The 7874-nt window shown below is 36.4% G+C and overlaps 1 non-coding gene across 1 annotated transcript; it reads right to left on the bottom strand.

Annotated features, from left to right (window-relative positions):
- Window positions 1-3641: 3641 nt before the first annotated feature.
- Window positions 3642-3748, bottom strand: LOC148049182 (U6 spliceosomal RNA). Its single transcript, XR_015695739.1, has one exon. It is a non-coding gene; the product is annotated as a U6 spliceosomal RNA (small nuclear RNA).
- Window positions 3749-7874: the final 4126 nt, after the last annotated feature.

Genomic DNA, 7874 nt, shown 5'->3' with positions numbered 1-7874 from the left:
ACAATTTATTGTGGGAGATAAAACCTTGTGATGCATTTTGACAATTTTCTATTTAAAATTGGTTGGTAAACCAACCAATGAAGAAGATCAAGAACAGCTATATTAAAGAATATAAAGACTGAGTGACTCAGTCATCAGTAACGATAAAATCAAATCGTGGGGTGGTTTTTTTTTTGCAGTAATATTTCAGACTACTCATGGGACAATTGCATTGTGAGGCTTATCTTGACAATGTTAGGCTGCGGCTGGGAGCAAGCACACGAGGTATTCATGTATGCAAAGTTTCTGACTTAGTATAGCAAAGCTAATGAAACCCACCAGTATAATTTAATGGGTTTGAAGCCCCTCATTTTTGACAGGAGAGATTATTTCTACCTATCTTTCTATTTGTTTCTGACCTTCTGAGAACTGTCCAAGTAATTCAATGTGCATGTAAGGAGAAATTGCATTTTAAGATTCATCCCTGAAGAAAAGGGGGGGAGGAAGGGAGGGAGGGAGGGAGGGAAGGAAGGAAGGAAGGAAGGAGGGAGGGAGGGAGGGAGGGAGGAAGGAAGGAAGGAAGGAAGGAAGGAAGGAAGGAAGGAAGGAAGGAAGGAAGGAAAGAAGGAACTATGCTTCGTTCTATAATATATTGTCATTTATTCATCTTGACTACCAATGAAGGTTAGATCTGGTTAGTGCTTGAATGGAGGGACCATCAGGAAACTCAAGACAATAAATAAGACTAGGAATTGTTAAAAAAATATATCAAAAGAAAGAAATGGCAAAAAGTTTTTAACTTACTTTTAATATGCTCCAACAAATTCTTTTGAAAAGGCTTTGAGCACATAGCATGAATTATGCATAATTATTTTAAAAATAGCAAATAACATGTCTTTCATGACGGATGCAAAATGTAATGTAAACAATATTATTATAAATATCTGAATAATATTTAATAAGTATTTAATAATAAAATGGATTCACATAAATACTGCATTTACCCCTTTGAAACTGTGTGAATCACAATTAAAAACTTTTTAAAAAAGAGAAAGATACAACACTAGAAAACTAAAATATCAGTTTTGCTTTAATTTATTACTCATTTCTAATGGATGCACCAAACACAACAAAAAAATGTAAATTTTCAAAGAACTTAGATTTCTAATTAGCCACTGATTAAGTGAGCAGATATAATTTTTCAGGTACACAAGTAAATTTCAGGTAGACTGATTCTTACTTCATTAAAAATATTGGGTAATGAATTCAGAAAATGTAGATGGAAAGCAAAAATAGTTTAGGTCCAAGACTGTTCTTATGTGTACAGTTAACTAGAAATTGAATATTATGTAACTTATCTACTACTCTAGATCTACTCTAAAAGAAATAATGTCTTAATTTTTATACTTTTTTGTATGCTCTAATTTCTAGAAAATCATATTACTGTGTGCTCAGTCACACCAAATTATAATGGTTATTGATGTTGCTCTTGTTTTATCTTTCTAAAGTACTTTATTACTAGAATACAGTGATATTATGTAAATCTAAGAAAGCTCTGTTGTTAATTACAATTAATTACAATTCACACATATGTTAATTTTGTCCCTCGATATTCCAGCTTTCCCATGCCAGAAATCATACCAAAAAGGTAATATAAGGTTAAAGTATTTCTGTTGGAAATACTTTGTTTTGAAAAGAAAGAAGCAAACAGAAATGGCAAGTTTTTGGTGGTACCTGATGGCATATGTATTTGTGTATCTGAATTTGTGGACTATAGTCTTCAAAAGCTTATGCCGTTATAAATGGGCTTGCCTTTCATGTTCTATAAGGCTCTTGGATTTAGATTAAATATAGAGAAATACCTCTGCAGCCTTTCATTTAAAAAATAACAAAAACCCTGAGCTACACATCACAAATCCTCTTAGTTGAAAGTTTGCAGATTTTTTTAAAAAGTTGAACATAATGAAAAATAAAAATGAATTGGCATGCATTTATGCATTTTTCTTTAAGAAAATAGAAGAACATCCTACTTGTCTTTATAACTCATGCATACAGTATATCCACACATGCTTGTCTTTCTGGAGCCCCTTCCCTGGTGGGACCAGAAAAATCACCCACATATTCTTCTCCCAACAGTTCCTCTACCTAAAAACAAAGGCCAATCAATGTGAATGAATTATCTCTTTACAGTCTCAAAGCATGTTATGTTATCATACAAACTGTAATAATTATCGGATCAGATCAGTTAATATAAGTATCTAGGTCAATAAATATTCTTTTTAATCTCTTTTGATTTTATAAGTGGCGTTCAATGATCCAAAAAGTGGACCCTTCATTTGCGGGAACACGCTAGGAAGGAAGAGGAAGTTGTCATCTGGTGCGATATAAGACTATTAAAAAATGTTGGTCTTTATATTAATCAGTCTTATATAAAAATATGAAATCAATGTTTATCAGATTTCCTATATATGTGCCAAATGCTTTATTGATAGACTCTCTGACAAAATGTTCTTTTTTACTAAATTGCATAAAAGTCAAATTCAGAAAAGCTCCTCAACATTATCTATAGTACCGTTGAAAATAATCGTCCTAGTTATTTGATAGTTTGCTGGCATCTCTTTAAGATGCTCAGTCTGTTCTAGGAAAATTCCAGAATTATTTTCGCAAGCAATAAGGGCAGCACACATGGATTGCATAGACTGCAGTCCTATAGTTGTTTTTATGACCTTAATCTCTTTCAGTTTTAAGAAGCTTTTCTGTAGTCGGTTTTGCATAACATGCTGAACTGCAAACTAGCCAGCCATATCTTAATCTTACATGTTGTATGTTGCTGATTTATGATTAATGTATTGAAACCAGATATTTAAATGGCAGTTTATTGTGATTTTATTGCAGTGACTTGAAGTGTGTCTAAATAGGTGCATGTTTGTTGTTCAGTTGTTCTGATCTGAACTGCCATGGGATTTCTGATGCACACGTGAAACTTCCATGCATGAGATCAAGAGAACAAACAAATCTGTAAACCTGTTCCATCAGCTGAAATGAAGAGGAAAGCAGGTGAGCAATTGCAAGTGGGAAACACTTGTTTTTGTTTCACAAGCAGTCTGGTGAATGCTACTTTTTGTTTTATTTTGATTGTGTAATGGATTTCTCAGACACCATAAAATTGCTAAGATTTATTTCGTAATTTCTGAGAAGATTTCCATTATCAAACTCAAGCTTCAGTCTGCAAACGTACTGAAGAGTTGGAGTAAAACTACAATAGTAACAAGCTGAACTTATATATAATTCTGTTTTTGAAAACATTTTAGCCATTGGATTCTAAATGCAAAAAATTCTTCTACCCCTTGTATATAGATTCCACATTGTTCACCACCTTCTAAACACCAGTTAATAGCAAGATAGGCACAATGTTGTTTTGTTTCCATATGAGAGCTGCCATAAGTTCTCTTACCAACTGAAAGTTGTTCAAGCTGAGCTGAGAACTTGGTGACATGGCCTTATAAGTTATTTGGCACATTACTGACATGGTTTTTTATTGCTTCTTCCAGCTGGGCAAGTAGAGTCAAGAAAAATGGCCTGTTGCCTGCCGACTTCAATCCAACTATGAAAAAAATGCTCTCTCTGTGTGTGTGTGTGTGTGTGTGTGTGTGTGTGTGTGTGTGTGTGTGTATGTGATCCTTGTGTGTGGGAGTCATCCTTGTGCAGGGCCATGCTAATTTTCTCTGTATGGTTCCAATTTTAGGATATGTGCTGCTGAAGCAGGCACAAAAAGAATACTATAAAGTGGCAAAATTATGGGTCATATTCACAGGGATTTCTTCCTCCATGTTGTAGCTCTTTACAGTTCTACAAAGGGAAGTAATAAAGATTAAAGACTATACTACTAGTTTGCACCTTCTGTCTAACATTCAATTTTTAGCTCTAGGTGTCTGTTTCCAACTACAATGACAAAAAAACAATAAAGCATGGACCTTGACAATACAAACTAGATCTTTGGTGCTTCTGTTGTGACATTACATGCCTATACTTAAGATAAGAAGTTTGCATTGTGGTATCATGATGCATATTTGTTACTCACATTCCTTTACACTCTTCCATGGACATCTATTTTTCCAACCAAGGCCAGCTTCATAATTTCCCTCAAAAATTCTACAATTCTTTTTAGAAGAAACATTATTTTTTGTATCATTGGAAATAATAGTCCACAATTAAAATAATTTTAAAATACAGTATTGCAACTCAGAATAAAATAAAATGTATTAAGATCGTCTTTTTAAAAATTGCCAAAATAATATATGTATAAGTAAAGGTAAAGGTTCCCCTTGCACATATGTGCTAGTTGTTCCTGACTCTAGGGGGTGGTGCTCATCTCTGTTTCAAACCTGAAGAGCCAGCGCTGTCCGAAGACATTTCTATGGTCATGTGGCTGGCATGACTAAATGCCAAAGGTGTATGGAACGCTGTTACCTTTCCACCAAAGGTGGTTCCTATCTTTCTATTTGCATTTTTACATGCTTTTGAACTGCTAGGTTGCCAGAAGCTGGGCAAGTAACGGGAACTCACTCTGTTAGGCGGTGCTAGGGATTCAAACCACCAAACTGCTGACCTTTCTGATCGACAAGCATAATGTCTTAGTCACTGAGCCACCATGTTCCTTCCAATAGATGTATAGATGAGAATAAAAGTATATTTTGGTATAAATGTACTTGATAAGAAGAAAGTAGATTTTATGAATTAGTGATGTAACATTCAGAAGGAATGACTCAATTCCATGTTTCAATTTAAGAGCAAACTAATTTTATTTGAGACATTTTAAAATTTAAGATTTCACTTAAAGAAAAGGTCATTCAGTAATCATAGTGGGAAAGCATCAAAATGCCTAAAACTGTTTCATTTGGAGCATAATTGGATTAAATCTGAAAGGATAATAGATACTTCGGAGGATATTAACTATATAAAGTGGTAGCCAGATTCTTCAAGAATTTCTCCACAATAATTTTCAAAATATTGCTCCTGATTCTTTTGTAACACAGAGATTATATAGATGGAGGATGGATATCAGAGCCAACAATAACAATAGCAATAGCACTTAAGAATTATATACCACTTCACAATGCTTTACAGCCATCTCTAAGTGGTTTTACAGAGTCAGCCTATTGCCCCCAATCTCGGCCCTCATTTTACTGACCTTAGAAAGATGGAAGGCTGAGTCAACCTTGAGCCAGTGAGACATGAACTGGCAAGCTGCAGGCAGCCAGCAGGCAGCAGAAGAAGCCTGCAATGCTGCATTCTAACCACTGCACCACCACTGCTTCTACAAAGATGCTAAATACTGTGGAACCAGTGATGAACGTCTCCTACGCTGATTTAAAAATAAAAACATTGAATAACAGTTTTAAAAGTAATATTCTATTTCTTCATTCACTTTCCAGGCTTCTCATGATACTGAATTATAAACATTGACTTGTTCTTGTAGGACAGTATACTTTGCTGCTTTTAAACCTAAACTTTGTTGGGTAATAAGGGAATAAACATGGCTAATCTGACCATCCTGAGAGGAACTTCTATATCATTGGAAAAGGTTCACGCTATCAAATTTACAGCTAGTTGGCATACCAACACTAATTGATCGACTTGCAATGGAAGCAAAAGCAGGCTGTCACAATGAAATGCAATGCCATAGAGATAGGCAAGTAAAAAAGTACAAGGTTGGCAGAAGAAAAAGTAACATACATAGCTGTTGTGGCCCAGCAGGAGCCGTTGGAGCTGCAAACAGACTCCAACAGCGAGGTGCTTTATGAGTCGGCTCTGGAAGAGGTGGAGGACCCTGGACAGGGTTCCAACTCCGAGCAGGGCGCAGAGAGGCTGGTTGGCCCCCAGGAGGTGCCTGAGACATGGAGCAGTGGTGAAAGCTGAAGGGAGTGAGCTCCTGACATCAGGCCTTGGAGCAGTGATGAGGAGACAAGGGAGGTGGTCCTGGATGCCCGGCAATGCCGGGCAGATCTACGTAGAGAACAGCTACACACATACAAATGATAATTGGACCCAGGTGCTTGTAATTAGGCTCCTCTCAAGATTGTATTTAAGGAGAGACTTTGTCAGGAGTCTGGTTGCAGGATTCAACTTATTTCTTAACACTGGAGAAGCTGTTATCTGTATCTGTTGAAGTCTGAGTTGCTGCCAAGGTTCTTATCTGTTTGTCTGCTTAGGCTTTCAGCCACCGAGGTTTATGTTTCCTGTTAATAAAGTGCTGTGATATTCCAGATAAGCTTGTCTCGGCATTCGTTACTGGACGGAGGAGGGGGTCAGAACACATAGCCATGCATCCCTATGTTTAAAAAAGTGGTAAATGTTTGGGCCAACTACTATAATATTACCCTGAAACTCACTCACTCATAATGTCAGGGTTCCAAGTAACACGAAAGAAGACTTGGAGGCTTGAGTTTCCTCAAAGTTTCATTTTATTAGAGATGTCATATTGGTACAGCTGGGAAAACCCGAATCTGAAAGTTTCCACCCAAAGGAAAGTTCAAGTCCCTGTCCAGCACCCATATGGCCATCACATGATCCAATCAGGCACCATCCGAACTGGAGATACCTCCCAGTCACCTTATCGCAGCTCATTGACCTTGACTCTCTGAGGAAAAAAAATGTTATTATGGCTACATAGCACCCACACTCTGTATAATTCCACCTCCCATTTTCCCACAGTAAAAAGGGTGGCAGGCCTGAAGTCCAAAAGGTAAAATATAACTTCCAGGTCTGACACATTGCTCCAATCACACCAAGTGTATCCCAAAGTACATATTGGTTAGATGCAACAAATCTGTAGTAGGCATCTAAGCCTATATAGAGAAGACTGGAGGTCTCACTTTTCTTCTCTCAGGAGTCCCCTGTATCTTCATACCTCCTTCCTTGGGACAGTGTTTCAGTACTTCCTACTGCTACCACCTATCTCCCAGGGAACATCTACTTTTTGATATAAAACTCTCAGACTTTGTGCTCCCTTTCAGGAAATTAAAAAGTCAAAAATAATAACTATGATGATCTGTATGTATAATGCAATGTGGTCTGTGCTATGTAAGGTTATATAGCACAGACCCTATTGGCTAGAGGTTTTAGCCTTATCTCTTCTCCTTATTTCAAACTATACATTTAAAATACCATCCTTCAATGCTAAATTAGATAAATGTCAGAGGAGTTTATTCATAGGACAAGAGCTGGTATCTTACTTAGCAAAAGAAAAGTGCAAAATTCAAAACAAGGCTCTCGGAACATCTCCAGATCATGCTGGTCCATACAATTAGCCACCAACTGCCTCAGGGTTTCCATGAAAAGGAGTTGGAATAGAGAATTCCAAATCAGTAAAAAAATAGATTAAACACATTTTCTACAGAGAAAAAAATATTTTCTGGAAAGCATCCCAAAGTAGAAATAAAAGCATTTTGAAGCTTTTATGCAGAAATATAGAAATATAGAAAATGAAATGTTAATACAACACAGCAATCAGACTTCTGGAAACAGACCTAGAACAATTTCTTCCTAAACTATTTCCACAGAATTATCCATTTTCCAAAGTTCTTCTCTTTTACTTGGGCTTTCTCTTAACTTTTTGGAAATCCAATGTTAATCAGAATCTATGAAGGTCTATATTATACTAGTGCTTTTCCTAGTTTAAGTATATGGAGTACTGAATTACTCCCACAATTTGCTTTTTGCTTTAAAATGACCAAAATAACCATTTTCTACCCCCTCCAGTAGAGTATTTGATCCTATAAGTGACACAAAACATAACTTTCTTGTGGGTATCCCTACTAGCATTCTGGCATAAGGAGTTGGTAGAAGGCTATATTCACAAGACGTACATATCAGACTTAAAGCCATGTGCAGGG

The sequence above is a fragment of the Thamnophis sirtalis genome, unplaced genomic scaffold, assembly GCF_051295495.1.
Source record: "Thamnophis sirtalis isolate CommonGarterSnake01/CBP01778 unplaced genomic scaffold, rThaSir2_p1.2 scaffold_2, whole genome shotgun sequence".
Taxonomy (NCBI): domain Eukaryota; kingdom Metazoa; phylum Chordata; class Lepidosauria; order Squamata; family Natricidae; genus Thamnophis; species Thamnophis sirtalis.
Note: the sequence above shows the minus strand (reverse complement) of the source record. Positions and strands in the feature narration are given on the sequence as shown.